General features: G+C 52.4%; 1 protein-coding gene across 1 annotated transcript in view; it reads left to right on the forward strand.

Moving 5' to 3' along the window:
- Positions 1-10,832: 10,832 nt before the first annotated feature.
- ZNF148 (zinc finger protein 148) overlaps positions 10,833-25,529 on the forward strand; it is a 46,445-nt gene continuing 31,748 nt past the window's right edge. The window contains exon 1 of the mRNA XM_073551922.1: positions 10,833-11,156. The gene's annotated coding sequence lies outside the window, so the exon portion shown is untranslated. The remainder of the gene's footprint in view (positions 11,157-25,529) is intronic.

Below are 25,529 nucleotides of genomic sequence, written 5' to 3' on the forward strand. Positions count from 1 at the left end.
ATTACAGAAAAAAATGGAGAGGGTCCAGAACTTCCAGGGGACCGATTAATCCGATTATTGAATGCAAACTCAGTCACAGGCAACAAGGAACACCAATCATCTTGCTCAGATGTAGCAAGACACTGCAAAATCTGTTCTAGTCACTGATTTGTCCTCTCCGTCTGACCGTTGGTCTCGAGATGGTAGGCAGAGGAGAGAGTTAAATACTCAATCTCTTGCAAAACACCCTCCAAAATTGAGACACGAATTCGAGCCCTCTGTCAGACACCAAGTTCAGAGGCACACCATCCAACCGTACAATGCTCAATAAACAATTTAGACAGTGTTCCAGCGTTAGTTAGTCCTGCCAAGGTAACAAAATGTGCCTGTTTGCTAAACCTGTCAACCCCTACCCAGACCACTGTCTCGTCATTAAACTGTTCCAAATTATTATGCAAAAAGAGTTTCGGAGTGATAAGGTTAGAGTTTTTTTGTCATTTACACTCATTGATGGTGATGTGTGTCAGGGCTCTTTATATCACTGAAAGCAATTGCAGATACCTGTGCACATTAGTTTGGCCGGTGTGTCCAAATAACGGCAAGATACTGAAGAAGGCTGTTCCACATTATTAAGCAGTTGACATTTTTTGCCAAAATGGGAAAGAAAAAGGATGTGTCGGCTGCTGAGAAGCCACAAATTGTGGAGTATTTAGGTCAAGGCATGACTACAATCAACATTGCCAAGACACTTCATCGTGATCATCGCACAATCAAGAAGTCTGTCGCTGATTCCCAGCACACACGTGTGCGAGCTGATAAGGAAACATTGAGGACTCTTTCCAACAGGCAATTGCGTCAGGTTAAAAGAGCAGCTGCAAAAATGCCTTGTCATAGCAGCAGACAAGTTTTTGAAGCTGCTGGTGCCTCCAACGTCCCCCGAACAACAAGATGCAGGGTCCTTCAGAGGTTTGCAGCTGTGCGTAAGCCGTCCTGTCCACCACCTCTATCCACTGCACACAAGCAGAAATGGCTCCAGTGGCCAAACGATACATGAAGACTGACTTCCAAACTGTTCTTTTCACCGATGAGTGCCGTGCAACGCTCGATGGTCCAGATGGATGGAGTGCAGGATGGCTGGTTGATGGACACCCCATGAAAACACGGCTAAGGCGCCAACAAGGAGGAGGTGGAGTAATGTTTTGGGCTGGAATCATGGGGAGAGAGATTGTCGGCCCCTTTAGGATCCCTGAAGGGGTAAAGATGAACTCCATAATCTATGTGGAGTTTCTAGAACAGCACTTCCTGCCATGGTTCAAGAGGAAGAACCGTGCTTTCCGCAGCAAGATCATTGTCATGCCTGATAATGCACCGTCTCCTGCTGCAAATAACACATCTGCATCTCTGGCTGCTATGGGCATAAAGAGGACAAACTTATGGTGTGGCCACCATCTTCCCCTGACCTCAACCCCATTGAGAACCTCTGGAGCATCATCACAAGGAGCGTCTATGATGGCGGGAGGCAGCTCACATCTAAGCAGCAGCTCTGGGAGGGGATTCTGTCCACAGGCAAAACAATTGAAGTACAAACCATCCAAAAACTGACATTCAATGGACGAGAGAGTTCAGAAGCTTCTTTCCGACAAGGGTCCTATGTGCAAATGTAACATCACCCAGAAGAAAGTTTTGACTTGAAAACTGTTTGATTTCATTCTGTAATAAGCTGATAATGCTTATCATTCAACAATTCACCATTGTTTTGTTCAAAATAAAAAGGTTGAAAACTCTGCTGTGCATAATAATTTGGAACATGCATTGTGAGTGTTTCTTATTTTTAAAAATATACTGTTTTCATAGGCAGTTTGTTCAAAAACATTGCAATTATACGAGAATATTAGATGACGGGAAAATAACAATGACGGCAATTCATAGAGGTAATTTAGAGAAAATAGGAAATATTTTTTGCATAATAATTTGGAACACAGTGTAGAAAGAGGGTGATCAGTGATAGACCCTGGACTCATTTGTCCATGGATTTTATCAGGAATTGGCAATGGCACCAATTTCCCAGCCGGCCGGTTATGGGAGACTTTAGCACGAGCACACATATCACAAGCAGACAAAAGCACTGCGATATCAGAAGACATGGAGGACCACCAAAACAGTCTAGCAATAACTCTCCGAGTGGCTGAGACTCCAGGATGCCCACCGAGAGCAGTCGTGGAACTCCTGGAGCACCCTCAACCGATACTGAACTGGGACGAAGAGCTTGTTATCAGGCAATGACTGAGCTTCCCAAATTTCAGGCTCCAATTTGGAGGACACCCCAGCAATGACCACCCCGTGCTGAAGAATGGAGGAAGGAGGTTCAAGAAGTGATATTGGATCCAAGATGCGAGATAAGGCATCGGCCTTGACATTCTTGGACCCGGGCCGAAAGATGATAGAAAAATGAAAATGTGAAATAAAAGCAGCCACCTATCCTGTCTAGGAGTTAAACGCTTGGCATACTCAATGTAAGACAGGTTCTTGTGGTCCATAATCACTAATCACCGTGATCCGACAACCAGCCCCCTCAAAAAAGTGCCTCCATTCTTCAAAAGCCAATTTTATAATAATTCCCAATTGCCAACATCGTAAATTCCGCAGGAGAAAATTTCCTGGAGAAAAAGGCATATGGTCTTAAAATTAGTCAAAGTGAGGGGTCCCTGAGCCAGCACCGCCCCCACTCCTACCTTCGATGTGTCCACCTCCACAATGAATGGTTTCGACGGGTCGGGCTGAATCAACACAGGAGCAGACATAAAAAACTTCTTCAAAGTTGTAAATGCTTCAACTGCCAGAGACGACCAGACTAAGATCAGCCCCCTTTATGAGTGAGATCGGTGAGTGGCTTGACCACCTGAGAAAACCCCTTGATATGTTTGCGATAATAGTTGGCGAAACACAGAAAACGCTGTAGACCCTTGAGGTCTCTGGGTTGCACCCAATTAACAATGGCCTGTACCTTTCCAGGGTCCATACGAAACCCATTAGCAGAGAGGATGAACCCCAGAAAGGCAAGCTCTTGGGACACAAAATGAACACTTCTCAGGTTTAGCGAACAGGGAGTTCTCCCGTAACCTATGAAGAACCGCAAGTCAATGACCTATGTGAGATTCTTTGTCAGGTGAAAAAATGCCATCCAGATACACAACCATAAAGCGCCCAATGAAATCAGAAAATACATCATTAATGAAGTTTTGAGACACCGCAGGCGCGTTCATGAGACCAAAGGACAGGAGTAAATTTTCAAACAAACCCTCAGAGGTGAGAAATGCCGGTTTCCATTCATCCCCTTCCTGAATGCGGATAAGGTTATACGCTCCCCTGAGACCCAACTTGGAAAACCACTTAGCCCCAGATAATTGGCTGTACAGATCCAGAATGAGCAGGAGGGGGTAGGTATTTCTCATCGTAATTTTATTTAGTTCCTGAAAATCTAGGCAAGGGCGTAAACCACCATCCTTCTTATTAACAAAAATAGAATCCAGCAGCCACAGGAGAGACAGATGGACCGATGTGACATTTGTGCAAATTTTCTGAGATATACTCTTTCATAACGGTGCGTTCCGGGCCAGAAAGATTGTACAAACGAGCCTTGGGCAATTTAGCACCCAGAATCAGACTAATAGTGCAATCATAGAGGCGATGGGGTGGTAAGACCTCATCCTCTTTTTTGGAGAACACGTCTCCAAAATTTTTCAGGTACTACGGAATACGCTCCAGATTAACATAAGACACCAGAACAGCTGAAAGACAACCATTAGAACAATTAGGACCCCAGTTATCAATATCACGAGATTCCCAGTCAATAACAGGATTATGCAACTGCAACCAGGGGAATCCCAACACCAGTCCCGCTGGAAGGTTATCCAGAACCTAGCATGAAATTTGTTCCTGGTGCAAGGAACCCACCTTGAGGAGAAACTCCTCAGAAATAAAACCACATTTTGAGCCAACGGTGTCATCAATGGCAATGATATGGATGGGAGTCTTTAGCCTGTCACTAACTTACCCTTGGACACCAGACTAGAGTCCATAAAGTTCATGGATGACCCACAGTCCACGAAAGCTGAAGTGGGTGCATAACCATCTCTACAACAAAGTTCCACCTCTAACAAAATTTTTTGAAATGATGAAAACGGTACCTGAGAGTCTGGGTGACCTCCTCGACAATCACCCAGACTTAAGCGTTTCCCGGTCTACTTGTTAGTCGGTGGGCAAGAGGGGCAGTCCTTCTTCCAATGTCTTGGACCTCAACAATAGAAACAATCTCCATTCGCATCGCCGCTTCCTCTCCTCAAAGTCAGTGGCCCCAATCTCCATAGGTTCCATATATGGCATCACCTCGGACTTAGCAGGATATACTGGAACCTCTCACTGGATTATTTCTCTCTCCTAATCTCCGTTCCATGCGAATGGCCTGGGTCATGGCCTTCTCCAAAGAACTGAGTGGCGGTGGAGAGCCAGAGCGACTTTGAGATGATCCGAAAGTCCTCTCCTGAGCTGGCATCTTAAAGCATTCCAGGACACCTCGGTGGACCACCGTCTAAACTCAGAACCATACCATTCAGCAGTGAGTTTACCTTGGTAGAGGCCCATGATCGTGTCCTCTGCCACCCTACCCGATCTGGTTCATTATAAATCAGTCCTAAAGCCTCAAAGACCTATCCAAAGACATACGTTCTTGGGCAGTAGCAGGTAAAGAAAAAGCCCAAGTTTGAGAACCCTCCCAGAGTAAAGAAATAATTATCCCCGCCCGTTGATTCTCATCTCCTGAGGATCTTGGTCTAAAGGAAAAAAGTAACTTACAACTCTCTCTGAATAGGAAACCCATCAGAACCACAGAGAGTTTTAAATATCCTAATTATAGTATGGATGTGCAAAAGCACTTTCAATAATAAATTTAACAAAAATAAGAATACAATTTGTCTTTATTGATACAAAATACAAACAATACATATTCAAAATAAAAAATCCATACTGAATGGTTAATTCATATAGAAAAGAGCAGTCGGGCAGCAATTTATCCATAGAAGCAATGGAGGGCATACAGTATGAGACCATTGGAAAACTCCCAGGCATGTATAAAAGCAACACATTAATTCATTCCCGTAATAAAGTGCAGAGTGCATAATATATACTGCAAAAATGCATACGTAGGAGTTCCACCATGAGTCACAGGGGCAAAAGGCGGTAGCAAAAACAGTAACGGGCAAAGAGCATCATCAGGATTAATGATGTTATACAAAGAATTAATAACCCCAACTGCCACCGACAGCCAGTGGATTGCCACAAATGCATTATCAACAGTAACATCAAGGCCTCTTACCCAAACCAATGCACAGAAGCCCCGACGCGCGGTTCGCTGTTGCTTCCTCGGTGGGCAGTGCATTTGTGCCCGAAGCGCAGTCTTAAATATCCGGCCATAATCCCCCATGGCCAACATAGAAAAAATTCAAAAAAACTCACACCACAAGATATGTTCTTCCCAAAACCCTGTCTGATGGCAAATGCACATCTAGCAGGATGCAGCGGCCTCCATTAATAAAGGCAAGGGGCAGCACAGGTGCAAACCACTGACAAAAACAACCACCCCACACCTACCAGACCATGGAGGGGTTGGCTGCCTAGTAGGAAAAATGCACATAGATAAGGCTTGCATAGGCACACGCTACCCGTAACTGGATGAAGGGGACTATAATAAAGTCAATGTGTGATGCAAACATAACCAAGATAATGAAGGACAGCAAAAAAGGGGAAAAAGAGCACCACTCAGAAAACAATGCAAATGTCCAAATTCTTGCAGATCACGATAGATTATAACAAGGTGAATGAAATAACAGCAACAAACAGCATAAACTTTACAAATGGAAGGTAAGTGCACCTGTCATTAACTGCTGCTTAACCGCCACGGTAACACATAGTTGTAGTAGTTACCGCTCCACCAAAAGATTAGTAGGTAAAGCGTCATTCTGCATCCAATAAAGAATTAAGAATATTCCCGGGGCATTGATTAGCTGAGCATCAGCCCAAGGCACGAGATAACCAGATATTAGTCAAGATTACCAAAAAGGTGAAAAACTTAACTTTTCGTTTAGACCCAAAGGGGTCATGGTCCCCACTTTTATAATCCACTGGCATGCAAGTTGTGCCAGCCTACGTCTCAAATCGCCCCCTCTGATGCCACCATGTACTCGATCAATACCCGGTATTTTTTAATAAATCCGGGTTACAGGCATGGTACATCCTAAAATGGAGGGGGACAGTCTTGAAGGCCGCCACGTCACTACTTTGCTGCGCTGCCTTAATATCTCTACATGTTCCCTGGATGTTAATCCTACGTACTGTATATCAGAGAACAAGACATGTGGCAAAGTACAAAATCAGTACAAAATCTATTAATCCTGAAAACCTGTTGTCCATCAGAGGAGGAAAAATTATTAACCCGTTCCACATTCCGACACGCCAGACAGGACCCACAAGGAAACCCACAGCGCCGGCTGTGACGCCTGTCCGGTATCATCACACCGTCCAATTTCCCCGATGATGACCCCACGGCCCCAGCTCTGACGCCTGCCCGGTATCATCACGGCATCCGATTTGCCCGATGACCCCACGGGCCCCGGCTGTGACGCCTGTCCAGTATTATCACGGTGTCCTATTTCCCCGATGACTCCACGGCCCCGGCTGTGACACCTGTCCGGAATTATCACCACATCCAATTTCCCCGATGACTCCACGGCGCCGGCTGAGACGCCTGTCCAGTATCATCACGGCATCCTATTTCCCCAATGACTCCACGGCCCCGGCTGCGACGCCTGACCGGTATCATCACGGCGTCCTATTTCCCCGGTGACTCCACGGCCCCGGCTGTGACGCCTGTCCGGTATCATCATGGCATCCTATTTCCCCGATGACCCCACGGCCCCGGCTGTGACGCCTGTCCGGTATCATCACGGCGTCCTATTTCCCCGGTGACTCCACGGCCCCGGCTGTGACGCATGTCCGGTATCATCACGGCGTCCTATTTCCCCGGTGACTCCACGGCCCCGGCTGTGACGCCTGCCCGGTATCATCACGACGTCCTATTTCCCCGGTGACTCCACGGCCCCGGCTGTGACGCATGTCCGGTATCATCACGGCGTCCTATTTCCCCGGTGACTCCACGGCCCCGGCTGTGACGCCTGTCCGGTATCATCACGACGTCCTATTTCCCCGGTGACTCCACGGCGCCGGCTGTGACGCCTGTCCGGTATCATCACGCCGTCCTATTTCCCCGGTGACTCCATGGCGCCGGCTGTGACGCCTGTCCGGTATCATCACGGCGTCCTATTTCCCCGATGACTCCACGGCGTCGGCTGTGACGCCTGTCTGGTATCATCACGGCGTCCCATTTCCCCGGTGACTCCACGGCCCCGGCTGTGACGCCTGTCCGGTATCATCACGGCGTCCTATTTCCCCGATGACCCCGGCTGACGCTTGCCCGGTATCATCACGGCGTCCTCTTTCCCCGGTGACTCCACGGCCCCGGCTGTGACGCCTGTCCGGTATCATCACGGCATCCTATTTCCCCGGTGCCTCCACGGCGTCGGCTGTGAAGCCTGTCCGGTATCATCACGGCGTCCTCTTTCCCCGGTGACTCCACGGCGTCGGCTGTGACGCCTGTCCGGTATCATCACGGCGTCCTATTTCCCCGATGACTCCACGGCCCCTGCTGTGACGCCTGTCCGGTATCATCACGGCATCCTATTTCCCCGGTGACTCCACGGCCCCGGCTGTGACGCCTGTCCGGTATCATCACGGCGTCCTATTTCCCCGGTGACTCCACGGCCCTGGCTGTGACGCCTGTCCGGTATCATCACGCCGTCCTATTTCCCCGGTGACTCCATGGCGCCGGCTGTGACGCCTGTCCGGTATCATCACGGCGTCCTATTTCCCCAATGACTCCACGGCGTCGGCTGTGACGCCTGTCCGGTATCATCACGGCGTCCTATTTCCCCGATGACTCCACGGCGTCGGCTGTGACGCCTGTCCGGTATCATCACGGCGTCCCATTTCCCCGGTGACTCCACGGCGCCGGCTGTGACGCCTGTCCGGTATCATCACGGCGTCCTATTTCCGCGGTGACCCCACGGCCCCGGCTGTGACGCCTGTCCGGTATCATCACGGCGTCCTATTTCCCCGGTGACTCCACGGCGCCGGCTGTGACGCCTGTCCGGTATCATCACGGCGTCCTATTTCCCCGATGACCCCGGCTGTGACGCTTGCCCGGTATCATCACGGCGTCCTCTTTCCCCGGTGACTCCACGGCCCCGGCTGTGACGCCTGTCCGGTATCATCACGGCATCCTATTTCCCCGGTGCCTCCACGGCGTCGGCTGTGATGCCTGTCCGGTATCATCACGGCGTCCTCTTTCCCCGGTGACTCCACGGCCCCGGCTGTGACGCCTGTCTGGTATCATCACGGCGTCCTACTTCCCCGGTGACTCCACGGCCCCGGCTGTGACGCCTGTCCGGTATCATCACGGCGTCCTATTTCCCCGATGACCCCACGGCCCTGGCTGTGACGCCTGTCCGGTATCATCACGGCGTCCTATTTCCCCGATGACCCCACGGCCTCGGCTGTGACGCCTGTCCGGTATCATCACGTATGATATGTGGAGCCACTGTGGTGACGGAGGCTCTGGCCATGGTGACCTCACATTCCTGTCCGGTATCATCACGGCGTACTATTTCCCAGGTGACTCCACGGCGCCGGCTGTGACGCCTGTCCGGTATCATAATGGCGTCCTATTTCCCCGGTGACTCCACGGCGCCGGCTGTGACGCCTGTCCGGTATCATCACAGCGTCCTATTTCACCGGTGACTCCACGGCCCCGGCTGTGACGCCTGTCCGGTATCATCACAGCGTCCTATTTCCCCGGTGACTCCACGGCCCCGGCTGTGTCACCTGTCCGGTATCATCACGGCGTCCTATTTCCCCGGTGACTCCACGGCCCTGGCTGTGACGCCTGTCCGGTATCATCACGTATGATATGTGGAGCCACTGTGGTGACGGAGGCTCTGGCCATGGTGACCTCACATTCCTGTCCGGTATCATCACGGCATCCTATTTCCCCGATGACTCCACGGTGCCGGCTGTGACGCCTGTCCGGTATCATCACGGCGTCCTATTTCCCCGGTGACTCCACGGCCCCAGCTGTGACGCCTGTCCGGTATCATCACGGCGCCGGCTGTGACGCCTGTCCGGTATCATCACGGCGTCCTATTTCCCCGATGACCCCACGGCCCCGGCTGTGACGCCTGTCCGGTATCATCACGACATCCTATTTCCCCGATGACACCACGGCCCCGGCTGTGACGCCTGTCCGGTATCATCACGGCGTCCTATTTCCCCGGTGACCCCACGGCCCCGGCTGTGACGCCTGTCTGGTATCATCACGGCGTCCGATTTCCCCGATGACCCCACGGCCCCGGCTGTGACGCCTGTCCGGTATCATCACAGCGTCCTATTTCCCCGATGACTCCATGACGCCGGCTGTGACGCCTGTCCGGTATCATCACGGCGACCTATTTCCACGGTGACTCCACGGCCCCGGCTGTGACGCCTGTCCGGTATCATCACGGCGTCCTATTTCCCCGGCCCCGGCTGTGACGCCTGTCCGGTATCATCACGGCATCCTATTTCCCCGATGACCCCACGGCCCCGGCTGTGACGCCTGTCCGGTATCATCACGGCGTCCTATTTCCCCGGTGACTCCACGGCCCCGGCTATGACGCCTGTCCGGTATCATCACGACGTCCTATTTCCCCGGTGACTCCACGGCGCCGGCTGTGACGCCTGTCCGGTATCATCACGGCGTCCCATTTCCCCGGTGACTCCACGGCCCCGGCTATGACGCCTGTCCGGTATCATCACGGCGTCCCATTTCCCCGGTGACTCCACGGCGCCGGCTGTGACGCCTGTCCGGTATCATCACGGCGTCCTATTTCCCCGGTGACTCCACGGCGTCGGCTGTGACGCTTGTCCGGTATCATCACGGCGTCCTATTTCCCCGGTGACTCCACGGCGTTGGCTGTGACGCCTGTCCGGTATCATCACGGCGTCCTATTTCCCCAGTGACTCCACGGCCCCGGCTGTGACGCCTGTCCGGTATCATCACGGCGTCCTATTTCCCCGATGACCCCGGCTGTGACGCTTGCCCAGTATCATCACGGCGTCCTCTTTCCCCGGTGACTCCACGGCCCCGGCTGTGACGCCTGTCCGGTATCATCACGGCATCCTATTTCCCCGGTGACTCCACGGCCCCGGCTGTGACGCTTGCCCGGTATCACGGCGTCCTCTTTCCCCGGTGACTCCACGGCGTCGGCTGTGACGCCTGTCCGGTATCATCACGGCGTCCTATTTCCCCAGTGACTCCACGGCCCCGGCTGTGACGCCTGTCCGGTATCATCACGGCGTCCTATTTCCCCGATGACCCCGGCTGTGACGCTTGCCCAGTATCATCACGGCGTCCTCTTTCCCCGGTGACTCCACGGCCCCGGCTGTGACGCCTGTCCGGTATCATCACGGCATCCTATTTCCCCGGTGACTCCACGGCCCCGGCTGTGACGCTTGCCCGGTATCACGGCGTCCTCTTTCCCCGGTGACCCCACGGCCACGGCTGTGACGCCTGTCCGGTTTCCCCACCTATGATATGTGGAGCCACTGTGGTGACCTCACATTCCTGTCAGACATCAGAACATGGAGTCTACAGTGACAAAAAAAAATCTGATTCTGCCATTATATCTGCCCAACTGAGAGAACGCGCCACCCACGGCAGCCAATCAGATCACCGTTTTCATAACGTCACTTGGAGAGAAGAGATGAAAGCCGATTTCCGATTGGCTGTGTCTCCGGTGAGGTGATTTCGCGCCGCTTCTGCGCTCGGTACCGTCGGGCTCAGTGATGGCGCCGCCGCCGTTTACGGCACAGAACGTGTGCTGTGCGTTATACGTCGTACACACAAGGCCGCACCCGCCCTCTTCCCCCGGCATGCATTGCGCGCGGCCGCCCAGTCTCCGGTTCCGGTGGGGGAGGAGGAAGAAACCGCCGCTGACACCGGTTGGACCGGCCCGGGACTCGGGAGAATGCGGGTGAGCGCAGGAATAGAGTCAAAATACAGGCATGAGAACTAAGAGGCCTCAGCCCTAGGAGGAAAGTTTGGAGCTCTGAGGAAAGAGCAGGCCGCGAGCACCGGAACCGGGACCGGGGGAGGAGCCAGAGACCGGGGGAGGCGGGGCCAAACACCGGAGACCGGGGGGAGGGGAGTGTCTGTAGGAGCGAAGCCTCTGTATAACGAGGGAGGAGGAGAGGGGCCTCTATATAACGGGGGAGGAGGAGAGGAGCCTCTATATAACGAGGGAGGAGGAAAGGAGCCTCTGTATAACGAGGGAGGAGGAGAGGAGCCTCTGTATAACGGGGGGGAGGAGAGGGGCCTCTGTATAACGGGGGAGGAGGAGAGGAGCCTCTATATAACGAGGGAGGAGGAGAGGGGCCTCTGTATAACGGGGGAGGAGGAGAGGAGCCTCTATATAACGAGGGAGGAGGAGAGGGGCCTCTATATAACGGGGGGGGGGAGGAGAGGAGCCTCTATATAACGGGGGAGGAGGAGAGGGGCCTCTGTATAACGGGGGAGGAGGAGAGGAGCCTCTATATAACGAGGGAGGAGGAGAGGGGCCTCTATATAACGGGGGGGGGGAGGAGAGGAGCCTCTATATAACGGGGGGGGGAGGAGAGGAGCCTCTATATAACGGGGGGGGGAGGAGAGGAGCCTCTATATAATGGGGGGGGGAGGAGAGGAGCCTCTATATAAGGCCTGTTTCACACTTCCGTTTTTTCAAATCCGTCAAAATCCGTTGGTTTCCGTAAAAAAAACGGATCCGCCATTTTTTGCAGGATCCGTTTTTTTTTGTCCCATAGACTTCCATTAGTGGTTACCGCGGATCCGTCAAAAAAACGGATCCGTTTTTTTAAAAACGGATCCGTTTGCATCAGTTTCCGTCAAAAAAACGGAAACGGATCCGTTTGGCGGACACAAAAACGGAAGTGTGAAACAGGCCTTACGAGGGAGGAGGAGAGGAGCCTCTATATAACGAGGGAGGAGGAGAGGAGCCTCTATATAACGAGGGAGGAGGAGAGGAGCCTCTATATAACGGGGGGAGGAGAGGAGCCTCTATATAACGGGGGAGGGGAGGAGAGGAGCCTCTATATAATGGGGGGGGGGAGGAGAGGATCCTCTATATAACAGGGGGAGGAGAGGAGCCTCTATATAACGGGGGAGGAGGAGAGGAGCCTCTGTATAACGAGGGAGGAGGAGAGGGGCCTCTATATAACGAGGGAGGAGGAGAGGAGCCTCTATATAACGGGGGAGAGGAGAGGAGCCTCTATATAACGGGGGAGGGGAGGAGAGGAGCCTCTATATAATGGGGGGGGGGAGGAGAGGATCCTCTATATAACGAGGGAGGAGGAGAGGAGCCTCTATATAACAGGGGAGGAGGAGAGGAGCCTCTATATAACGAGGGAGGAGGAGAGGAGCCTCTATATAACAGGGGAGGAGGAGAGGAGCCTCTATATAACGAGGGAGGAGGAGAGGAGCCTCTATATAACAGGGGAGGAGGAGAGGAGCCTCTGTATAACGAGGGAGGAGGAGAGGGGCCTCTATATAACGGGGGGGAGGAGAGGAGCCTCTATATAATGGGGGGGGGGGAGGAGAGGATCCTCTATATAACGAGGGAGGAGGAGAGGAGCCTCTATATAACGGGGGAGGAGGAGAGGAGCCTCTGTATAACGAGGGAGGAGGAGAGGGGCCTCTATATAACGGGGGGGAGGAGAGGAGCCTCTATATAATGGGGGGGGGGAGGAGAGGAGCCTCTATATAACGAGGGAGGAGGAGAGGAGCCTCTATATAACGAGGGAGGAGGAGAGGAGCCTCTATATAACGGGGGGGAGAGGAGAGGAGCCTCTATATAACGGGGGAGGGGAGGAGAGGAGCCTCTATATAATGGGGGGGGGGGAGGAGAGGATCCTCTATGTAACGAGGGAGGAGGAGAGGAGCCTCTATATAACGGGGGAGGAGGAGAGGAGCCTCTGTATAACGAGGGAGGAGGAGAGGGGCCTCTATATAACGGGGGGGAGGAGAGGAGCCTCTATATAATGGGGGGGGAGGAGAGGATCCTCTATATAACGAGGGAGGAGGAGAGGAGCCTCTATATAACGGGGGAGGAGGAGAGGAGCCTCTATATAACGGGGGAGGAGGAGAGAAGCCTCTGTATAACGAGGGAGGAGGAGAGGGGCCTCTATATAACGGGGGGGAGGAGAGGATCCTCTATATAACGGGGGGGAGGAGAGGATCCTCTATATAACGAGGGAGGAGAGGAGCCTCTATATAACGGGGGGAGGAGAGGAGCCTCTATATAACGGGGGAGGAGGAGAGGAGCCTCTATATAACGGGGGGGGAGGAGAGGATCCTCTATATAACGAGGGAGGAGAGGATCCTCTATATAACGAGGGAGGAGGAAAGGAGCCTCTATATAACGAGGGAGGAGGAGAGGAGCCTCTATATAACGAGGGAGGAGGAGAGGAGCCTCTATATAACGAGGGAGGAGGAGAGGAGCCTCTATATAACGAGGGAGGAGGAAAGGAGCCTCTATATAACGAGGGAGGAGGAGAGGAGCCTCTATATAACGGGGGAGGAGAGGAGCCTCTATATAACGGGGGAGGAGGAGAGGAGCCTCTATATAACGGGGGAGGAGGAGAGGAGCCTCTATATAACGAGGGAGGAGGAGAGGAGCCTCTATATAACGGGGGAGGAGAGGAGCCTCTATATAACGGGGGAGGAGGAGAGGAGCCTCTATATAACGGGGGGAGGAGAGGAGCCTCTATATAAAGGGGGGGAGGAGAGGAGCCTCTATATAACGGGGGAGGAGGAGAGGAGCCTCTATATAACGGGGGGAGGAGAGGAGCCTCTATATAACGGTGGGAGGAGGAGAGGAGCCTCTATATAACGGTGGGAGGAGGAGAGGAGCCTCTATATAACGGGGGGAGGAGGAGAGGAGCCTCTATATAACGGGGGGGAGAGGAGCCTCTATATAACGGGGGAGGAGAGGAGCCTCTATATAACGGGGGAGGAGGAGAGGAGCCTCTATATAACGGGGGGAGGAGGAGAGGAGCCTCTATATAACGGGGGGAGGAGGAGAGGAGCCTCTATATAACGGGGGGAGGAAGAGAGGAGCCTCTATATAACGGGGGAGGAGGAAAGGAGCCTCTATATAACGGGGGGAGGAGAGGAGCCTCTATAACGAGGGGGAGGAGAGGATCCTCTATATAACGGCGGGAGGAGAGGAGCCTCTATATAACGGGGGGGAGGAGAGGAGCCTCTATATAACGGGGGGGAGGAGAGGAGCCTCTATATAACGGGGGGGAGGAGAGGAGCCTCTATATAACGGGGGGGAGGAGAGGAGCCTCTATATAACGGGGGGAGGAGAGGAGCCTCTATATAACGGGGGGAGGTGAGGAGCCTCTATATAACGGGGGGAGGAGAGGAGCCTCTATATAACGAGGGAGGAGGAGAGGAGCCACTATATAACGGGGGAGAAGAAAAGGAGCCTCTATATAACGGGGGAGGAGAGGAGCCTCTATATAACGAGGGAGGAGGAGAGGAGCCTCTATATAACGGGGGGGGGGGAGGAGAGGAGCCTCTATATAACGGGGGGGAGGAGGAGAGGAGCCTCTATATAACGGGGGGGAGGAGGAGAGGAGCCTCTATATAACGGGGGAGGAGGAGAGGAGCCTCTATATAACGGGGGGGAGGAGAGGAGCCTCTATATAACGAGGGAGGAGGAGAGGGGCCTCTATATAACGGGGGAGGAGGAGAGGAGCCTCTATATAACGAGGGAGGAGGAGAGGAGCCTCTATATAACGAGGGAGGAGGAGAGGAGCCTCTATATAACGGGGGAGGAGAGGAGCCTCTATATAACGGGGGGGGAGGAGGAGAGGAGCCTCTATATAACGGGGGGGGAGGAGAGGAGCCTCTATATAACGGGGGGAGGAGAGGAGCCTCTATATAACGGGGGGGAGGAGAGGAGCCTCTATATAACGGGGGGAGGAGAGGAGCCTCTATATAACGAGGGAGGAGGAGAGGAGCCACTGTATAACGGGGGAGAAGAAAAGGAGCCTCTATATAACGGGGGAGGAGAGGAGCCTCTATATAACGAGGGAGGAGGAGAGGAGCCTCTATATAACGGGGGAGGAGGAGGAGAGGAGCCTCTATATAACGGGGGGAGGAGGAGAGGAGCCTCTTTATAACGGGGGGGATGAGGAGGAAAGGAGCCTCTATATAACGGGGGAGGAGAGGAGCCTTTATATAACGGGGGAGGAGGAGAGGAGCCTCTATATAACGGGGGAGGAGGAAAGGAGCCTCTATATAACGGGGGGGAGGAGAGGAGCCTCTATAACGAGGGGGAGGAGAGGAGCCTCCATATAACGGGGGGAGGAGAGGAGCCTCTATATAACGGGGGGGAGGAGAGGAGCCTCTATATAACGGGGGGGAGGAGAGGAGCCTCTATATAACGGGGGGGAGGAGAGGATCCTCTATATAACGGGGGGGAGGAGAGGAGCCTCTATATAACGGGGGGAGGAGAGGAGCCTCTATATAACGGGGGGGAGGAGAGGAGCCTCTATATAACGGGGGGGAGGAGAGGAGCCTCTATATAACGGGGGGAGGAGAGGAGCCTCTATATAACGAGGGAGGAGGAGAGGAGCCACTGTATAACGGGGGAGAAGAAAAGGAGCCTCTATATAACGGGGGAGGAGAGGAGCCTCTATATAACGAGGGAGGAGGAGAGGAGCCTCTATATAACGGGGGAGGAGGAGGAGAGGAGCCTCTATATAACGGGGGGAGAGGAGCCTCTTTATAACGGGGGGATGAGGAGGAAAGGAGCCTCTATATAACGGGGGAGGAGAGGAGCCTCTATATAACGGGGGAGGAGAGGAGCCTCTATATAACGGGGGAGGAGGAGAGGAGCCTCTATATAACGAGGGAGGAGGAGAGGAGCCACTATATAACGGGGGGGAGGAGAGGAGCCTCTATATAACGGGGGGGGGAGGAGAGGAGCCTCTATATAACGGGGGAGGAGGAAAGGAGCCTCTATGTAACGGGGGAGGAAAGGAGCCTCTATATAACGGGGGAGGAAAGGAGCCTCTATATAGCGAGGGGAGGAGGAGAGGAGCCTCTATATAACGGGGGAGGAAAGGAGCCTCTATATAACGAGGGGAGGAGGAAAGGAGCCTCTGTATAACGGGGGAGGAGGAAAGGAGCCTCTGTATAACGGGGGAGGAGGAGAGGAGCCTCTATATAATGAGGGAGGAGGAAAGGAGCCTCTATATAACGGGGGAGGAGGAAAGGAGCCTCTATATAACGAGGGAGGAGGAAAGGAGCCTCTATATAACGAGGGGAGGAGGAAAGGAGCCTCTATATAACGAGGGGAGGAGGAGAGGAGCCTCTATATAACGGGGGAGGAAAGGAGCCTCTATATAACGAGGGGAGGAGGAAAGGAGCCTCTGTATAACGGGGGGAGGAGGAGGAGAAGAGCCTCTATATAACGGGGGAGGAGGAAAGGACCCTCTATATAACGAGGGAGGAGGAAAGGAGCCTCTATATAACGAGGGGAGGAGGAAAGGAGCCTCTATATAACGAGGGGAGGAGGAGAGGAGCCTCTATATAACGGGGGGAGGAGGAAAGGAGCCTCTATATAACGAGGGAGGAGGAAAGGAGCCTCTATATAACGGGGAGGAGGAAAGGAGCCTCTATATAACAGTGGAGGAGGAAAGGAGCCTCTATATAACGGGGGGAGGAGGAAAGGAGCCTCTATATAACGGGGGGAGGAGGAAAGGAGCCTCTATAAAACGGGGGTGGAGGAGAGGAGCCTCTATATAACGGGGGAGGAGCCTCTATATAACGAGGGGAGGAGGAGAGGAGCCTCTATATAACGAGGGGAGGAGGAGAGGAGCCTTTATATAACGGGGGAGGAGGAGAGGAGCCTCTATATAACAGTGGAGGAGGAAAGGAGCCTCTATATAACGGGAGAGGAACCTCTATATAACGGGGGGAGGAGAGGAGCCTCTATATAACGGGGGGGAGGAGGAGGAGGAGAGGAGCCTCTATATAACGGGGGGAGTAGGAGAGGAGCCTCTATATAATGGGGGAGGAGGAAGAGAGGAGCCTCTGTATAACGGGGGGGGGGGAGGAGAGGAGCCTCTATATAATGGGGGAGGAGGAGGAGAGGAGCCTCTGTATAACGGGGGGAGGAGGAAAGGAGCCTCTACATAATTGGGGGGGGGGGGGGAGGAGAGGAGCCTCTATATAACGGGGGGGAGGAGGAGAGGAGCCTCTATACAACGGGGAGGAGGAGGAGAGGAGCCTCTGTATAACGGGGGGAGGAGAGGAGCCTCTGTATAATGGGGGGAGGAGGAAAGGAGCCTCTACATAATTGGGGGGGGGAGGAGGAAGAGAGAAGCCTCTATATAACGGGGGGAGGAGGAGAGGAGCCTCTATATAATGGGGGGGGAGGAGGAGAGGAGCCTCTATATAACGGGGGAGGAGGAAAGGAGCCTCTATATAACGGGGGAGGAGGAGGAAAGGAGCTTCTATATAAGGGGGAGGAGGAGAGGAGCCTCTATATAACGGGGGGGAGGAGAGGGGCCTCTATATAACGGGGGGAGGAGAGGGGCCTCTATATAACGGGGGGAGGAGAGGGGCCTCTATATAACGGCGGGAGGAGGAGAGGAGCCTCTATATAACGTGGGAGGAGGAGGAAAGGAGCTTCTATATAAGGGGGGAGGAGGAGAGGAGCCTCTATGTAACGGGGGAGGAGGAGAGGCGCCTCTATATAACGGGGGGAGGAGGAGGAGAGGAGCCTCTATATAACGGGGGGGATGAGGAGGAGAGGAGCCTCTATATAACGGGGGGGGGAGGAGAGGATCCTCTATATAACGGGGGAGGAGGAGAGGAGCCTCTATATAACGGGGGAGGAGAGGAGCCTCTATATAACGGGGGGGATGAGGAGGAGAGGAGCCTCTATATAACGGGGGGGGGAGGAGAGGATCCTCTATATAACGGGGGAGGAGGAGAGGAGCCTCTATATAACGGGGGAGGAGGAGAGGAGCCTCTATACAACGGGGAGGAGGAGGAGAGGAGCCTCTGTATAACGGGGGGAGGAGAGGAGCCTCTGTATAATGGGGGGAGGAGGAAAAGAGCCTCTACATAATTGGGGGGGGAGGAGGAAGAGAGAAGCCTCTATATAACGGGGGGAGGAGGAGAGGAGCCTCTATATAATGGGGGGGGGGAGGAGGAGAGGAGCCTCTATATAACGGGGGAGGAGGAAAGGAGCCTCTATATAACGGGGGAGGAGGAGGAAAGGAGCTTCTATATAAGGGGGAGGAGGAGAGGAGCCTCTATATAACGGGGGGGGGGAGGAGAGGGGCCTCTATATAACGGGGGGGGGAGGAGGAGGAGGAGAGGAGCCTCTATATAACGGGGGGGAGTAGGAGAGGAGCCTCTATATAATGGGGGAGGAGGAAGAGAGGAGCCTCTGTATAACGGGGGGGGAGGAGAGGAGCCTCTATATAATGGGGGAGGAGGAGAGGAGCCTCTATATAACGGGGGAGGAGCCTCTATATAACAAGGGGAGGAGGAGAGGAGCCTCTATATAACGAGGGGAGGAGGAGAGGAGCCTTTATATAACGGGGGAGGAGGAGAGGAGCCTCTATATAACAGTGGAGGAGGAAAGGAGCCTCTATATAACGGGAGAGGAGGAGAGGAACCTCTATATAACGGGGGGAGGAGAGGAGCCTCTATATAACGGGGGGGGGGAGGAGGAGAGGAGCCTCTATATAACGGGGGGAGTAGGAGAGGAGCCTCTATATAATGGGGGGAGGAGGAAGAGAGGAGCCTCTATATAATGGGGGAGGAGGAGGAGAGGAGCCTCTGTATAACGGGGGGAGGAGGAAAGGAGCCTCTACATAATTGGGGGGGGGGAGAGGAGCCTCTATATAACGGGGGGGAGGAGGAGAGGAGCCTCTATACAACGGGGAGGAGGAGGAGAGGAGCCTCTGTATAACGGGGGGAGGAGAGGAGCCTCTGTATAATGGGGGGAGGAGGAAAGGAGCCTCTACATAATTGGAGGGGGAGGAGGAAGAGAGAAGCCTCTATATAACGGGGGGAGGAGGAGAGGAGCCTCTATATAATGGGGGGGGAGGAGGAGAGGAGCCTCTATATAACGGGGGAGGAGGAAAGGAGCCTCTATATAACGGGGGAGGAGGAGGAAAGGAGCTTCTATATAAGGGGGAGGAGGAGAGGAGCCTCTATATAACTGGGGGGGGAGGAGAGGGGCCTCTATATAACGGGGGGAGGAGAGGGGCCTCTATATAACGGGGGGAGGAGAGGGGCCTCTATATAACGGCGGGAGGAGGAGAGGAGCCTCTATATAACGTGGGAGGAGGAGGAAAGGAGCTTCTATATAAGGGGGTAGGAGGAGAGGAGCCTCTATGTAACGGGGGAGGAGAGGCGCCTCTATATAACGGGGGGAGGAGGAGGAGAGGAGCCTCTATATAACGGGGGGGATGAGGAGGAGAGGAGCCTCTATATAACGGGGGGGAGGAGAGGATCCTCTATATAACGGGGGAGGAGGAGAGGAGCCTCTATATAACGGGGGAGGAGGAGAGGAGCCTCTATATAACGGGGGAGGAGGAAAGGAGCATCTATATAAGGGGGGATGAGGAGAGGAGCCTCTGTATAATGGGGGGAGGAGGAGAGGTGCCTTTACATAACGCGGTAGGAGGAGGAAAGGAGCTTCTATATAAGGGGGGAGGAGGAGAGGAACCTCTATATAACGGGGGGAGGAGGAGAGGAGCCTCTGTATAATGGGGGAGGAGGAGGAGGAAAGGAGCTTCTATATAACGAGGGGGGAGGAGGAGGAGAGGAGCCTCTATATAACGTGGGAGGAGGAGAAGAGGAGCCTCTATATAACGAGGGAGGAGGAGAGGAGCCTCTATATAACGGGGGGGGAGGAGAGGTGCCTCTATATAATGGGAGGAGGAGGAAAGGAGCCACTATATAACGGGAGAGGAGGAGAGGCGCCTATATATAACAGTGGAGGAGGAAAGGAGCCTCTATATAAGGGGGGAGGAGGAAAGGAGCCTCTATATAAGGGGGGAGGAGGAAAGGAGCCTCTGTATAATTCAGGGAGGAGGAGAGGAGCCTCTGTATAATGGAGGGAGGAGGAGAGGAGCCTCTATATAACGGGGGGAGGAGGAGGAGAGGAGCCTTTATATAATGGGGGAGGAGGAGACGAGCCTCTATATAACAACGGAGGAGGAGGAGAGGAGCTGGATGGGGGATAGGACTGGTTGTGGTGGGCAGTCATGGCCCGTGGCTCCTCGCTATTGCTCGTGTGCAGCGCTCCAGCACTGGGCTCACAGTGGGTATTTTTGGGGATAATAGAGGACAGAGTGTACCTCAGCATAGACGCACTGGGTGCACCCCATCATTTTCTCATTGCTACTTTTAGCCTCATAGCTCCCCCCCAAATCAGGAGGCCATCCTATATTGCAGCCATCTGGTGTGATCTGCTGCAGGTGATCCACTCCTGCTGCACCTGTACATGTGTGATGTATGTTAACCCCATAATCTCTAGCCTGGTTACGGAACCCTGAGTTCCTGGGACATAATGCGGCTCTTAAGGGGGTTTTACACATAGCGATATCGCTAACAATATCGCTAAAGCATCACTGATTTGGTGACGCAGCAGCGATATCGCTATGTGTGATACTTACCTCCGACCGGCTCCCCCGCTGTCCATCGCTGATCGCGAAGCTCCATTTCTCGTCGGGCGCTTCCTGCTGGCGCCGACGAGCGACGCGTGGACGCGGAAGGGAGGACGTCAGGATTGCCGCGTCTGAAAGGTAAGTATCGCCCGCTAGATCGCTGCTATGTCGCTGTGAGATCTGCCTGTGTGGAAGCTCACTAGCGACCATTTAGCGATGCACCAGCGATCCTGACCGGGTCGTATCGTTGTCGGGATCGCTGGTGCATCGCTAAATGTAAAGGGGCCTTTAGGCTATGTGCACCCGTAGTTGGAAGTGCTGCGGATTTTGAAAAATCCGCAGGTCAAAATACCTACGGTTTCACACCTCACAGTGAGTGGTGAAGGTGTGAAACCGCAGCAGAATCCGCACAAAGAATTGACATGCTGCGGATTGTAACCCGCAGCAAATCCGCGCGGAAAAATCCGCAGCATGTGCACAGCGTTTTTGGTATTACCATTGAAAACAATGGTACTGTACAACTCGGCAGAAACTGCTGCGGACCCGCAGGGCCAGAAACGCTGCGGATCCGCAGTAGAATCTGCAGCGCCTGCACATAGCCTTACGGTGCGGCGTTTTCATGTTCAGTCTGATTCAGACATCAGTGATCTTCCTCTCATGTTAAAAGTTGACTGATTTTCATCAGTGTTGGACCAGCATCAAGGTTACTATTCGTTTCTCAGATGCGAACCCAAAAAATATTCACAGCTTCTACCCATGACTTGAATGTTAAAGGGACCTGTCAGCAGGATTGTGCGCAGTTACCTAGTGTCAGGTCGGCGCCGTGATACTGATTACAGTGATACCTGGTGATGAGACTTTTTTTTTTCAGAAGAAACGTATATCATGAAATATAATACCGAATGCATTTTATAGATGTGATTATGCTGCAGCACCGCCATCTGCGGAATGTGATTTTTTTTTTTTTAATACATATTATATTCACTATGTAAAATAGGGGGGCGGGTGACTGAGGTATCAGTGATCTGTGATAAGCCTTAGGCTAGGTTCACATTGCGTTAACGGACTGCGTTAACGCTATAGCATAACGCGATGTGCTGCAACCCGCGTCCGAGGCTCCGTCACTGAATGATGGCACATCGCAAACACGTGCCGCTTTATGGCAATGGTCGCGATGCGCCCAACAATGGGGCTGAATGGCAGCGTTAATGGACTGCGTTGTACCGTGGACTGCTACAACGTAATGTGAACCCAGCCATACAGACGAAGATGTAAGCAGAGTGCCACATAAAGCGCCACCCACAGGCGGCTCACCGTCCCACCCACAGGCGGCTCACCGTCCCACCTACAGGCGGCTCACAGTCTCACCCACAGGCGGCTCACAGTCTCACCCACAGGCGGCTCACAGTCCCACCCACAGGCGGCTCACAGGCAGCTCACAATCCCACCCACAGGCGGCTCACAGGCAGCTCACAGTCCCACCCACAGGCGGCTCACAGGCAGCTCACAGTCCCACCCACAGGTGGCTCACAGGCAGCTCACAGTCCCACCCACAGGTGGCTCACAGGCAGCTCACAGTCCCACCTACAGGCGGCTCACAGGCAGCTCACAGTCCCACCCACAGGCGGCTCACAGGCAGCTCACAGTCCCACCCACAGGTGGCTCACAGGCAGCTCACAGTCCCACCTACAGGCGGCTCACAGGCAGCTCACAGTCCCACCCACAGGCGGCTCACAGGCAGCTCACAGTCCCACCCACAGGCGGCTCACAGGCAGCTCACAGTCCCACCCACAGGCGGCTCACAGGCAGCTCACAGTCCCACCCACAGGCGGCTCACAGTCCCACCCACAGGTGGCTCACAGGCAGCTCACAGTCCCACCCACAGGCGGCTTACAGGCAACTCACAGTCCCACCCACAGGCCTCCCCGGAGCACAAGAATCTCATTAACTGAAAATAAAAATTACACAACAGCCACAAGACTGATTTCATCACCAGGTGTCGGTGTAATCAGTATAACAGTGCCGACCTGACACTGTCTGTAGTCACTGAGCACAATCCTGATCACAGGACACTTTAAAGGGAACTTATCAGGGCCAATAACTGGAGCTGAACATGAGACACCTGGAGAAAATATGTTTTATTTCTCCCAGGAGCTGCCCGTGCGCTGTCTCATTGCCGTGCATGCTCAGAGCTGCCTGTGCTGTCAGTGTCATTGCTTCTTGAACAACTCCATGACTAACAGCCGGCGGCTCCCGGTGAAATAAAGTTCATTTTCTCCCTATGCCGCACATTCAGTACAGCCGGCAGTCGCCTCATAACACCATTAACAATTTTTGTGCAATGCTGAGTTGTTCAAAAATTTTCAACTTTGGTATTTTTCTGAGAGTCTTTGCTAAAATGGGTAAAGCTAGAGAGGAGCCAGGGCTGATTGGGGTTCGGCTATACCCAGCCTCCGAATTCATGGAAAGCTGGCGACATTCCTTCCAGAAATGGTACTCGAGTTCCTGGCACGGAGCACCACCAGGCGCACACCGCTGACGAGATCCGCCACATTCATCTGTGCTTCTTATGTCTTCTGCCGATATCCTTTTCCGTTTTTGAACTTTCGTTTTTTCCTTCCCTTCTTCCCAATGCCATAGCTTTTAGTAATTGCTGCTGACATCGCTGTATGAGGGCTTGTTTTTTGCAGGACGAGTTATACGTTTGAACAATACCGTACATTGTGTAATACAGTTTACTGGAAAGCGGGAAAAAATTCCAAGTTCAGAGAAATTATGAAAAAGTGCTATTTTACCATTATGTTAGGTTTTGTTTTTACAGCGTTCACTATACGGTAAGGATGACCTGGCAATATGGGTCTCCAGGTTGGTACGATTACAGCAATACCAAATGTTCATAAGGGGTTTGTTTGTTTTTTTGAAGTGGCAAAAAATTTGTAAAAAAAATAAATTTGCTTGTCATCATATGCTAATGGCTGGAATGCATTTTTTGGGTTGGTGTGAGAGCTGAGTTTTTTGCCCCCAGACTTTTTTTATTGGTGCTACTTTGGGGTAGATTTGATGTTTTGATCGCCTCTTATTGCATTTTTTTTGCAGAGTTGCAGCTTCTGAAAAAAAATCACAATTTTGGCTTTACAGCTTTTTTTTTTTTTTTCTTTTTACCATTTTCCAATGAGATTAAATGTACTTCTTATATTTTGATACATTGGACTTTTATGCAAATGGAGATACGACGTGTGTATTTTATTTATTTTTTTCAAATCTCCTTATTTTAAACCCCTTAGCGACAGAGCCAGTTTGCAGCTTCATGACCGGGCCAATTTTTACAATTCTGAACACTGTCCCTTTATGAGGTTATAACTCTGGAACGCTTTAATGGATCCCGCTGATTCTGAGATGTTTTTTCGTGACATATTGTACTTCACGTTAGTGGTAAAATTTCTTCAATAAGTCTTGTGTTTATTTAAGGAAAAAACGGAAATATGGCGAAAATTTTGAAAATTTTGCAATTTTAAAACTTTAAATTTTTATGCCCTTAAATCAGAGAGATGTGTCACAAAAATTTCTTAATAAATAACATTTCCCACACGTCTACTTTACATCACCACAATTTTGGAGGCAAAATTTTTTTTGTTAGGAAGTTATAAGGGTTAAAAGTTGACCAGCGATTTCTCATTTTTACAACAAAATTTACAAAACCATTTTTTTTGGGACTACATCATATTTAAAGTCATTTTGAGGGGTGTACATGACAGAAAATACACAAAAGTGGCACCATTCTAAAAACTAGACCTCTCAAGGTGCTCAAAACCACATTCAAGAAGTTTATTAACCCTTTAAGTGCTTCACAGGAACTAAAGCAATGTGGAAGGAAAAAATTTACATTTAACTTTTTTTTTGCAAAAAATTTACTTCAGAACTAATTTTTTTTATTTTAACAAGTGTTAAAAGAGAAAATCAACCACAAAATTTGTTGTACAATTTCTCCTGAATACGCCGATACCCCATATGTGGGGGTAAACCACTTTTTCAGCACACGGCAGAGCTCGCAAGGGATGGAGCGCCGTTTGACTTTTTCAACGCAGAATTGGCTGGAATTGAGATCGGATGCCATGTTGCGTTCGGAGAGCCCCTGATGTAGCTAAACAGTGGAAACCCCCCACTAATGACACCATTTTGGAAACTATACCCCCCCAAGGAACTTATCTAGATGTGTGGTGAGCACTTTGAACCTTCAAGTGCTTCACAGAAGTTTATAATGTAGAGCCGTGGAAATAAGAAATCCATTTTTTTCCACAAAAATGATCTTTTCGCCCCAAAATTTTTATTTTTACAAGGGTAACAGGAGAAATCATACCCCCACAGTTATTGTGCGATTTGTCCTGAGTACGCTGATACCCCTTATGTGGGGGGGAACCACTGTTTGGGCGCATGGGAGAGCTTGGAAGGGAAGGAGTGCCATTTTGGAATGCAGACTTTGATGGAATGGTCTGCAGGCATCATGTTGCGTTTGCAGAGCCCCTGATGGGCCTAAACAGTGGAAACCCCCCACACGTGACCCCATTTTGGAAATTAGACCCCCTAAGGAACTTATCTAGATGTGTGGTGAGCACTTTGAACCCCCAAGCGCTTCACAGAAGTTTATA

Source organism: Dendrobates tinctorius, unplaced genomic scaffold (assembly GCF_039654945.1).
Source record: "Dendrobates tinctorius isolate UK_male_01 unplaced genomic scaffold, ASM3965494v1 ptg000182l, whole genome shotgun sequence".
Taxonomy (NCBI): domain Eukaryota; kingdom Metazoa; phylum Chordata; class Amphibia; order Anura; family Dendrobatidae; genus Dendrobates; species Dendrobates tinctorius.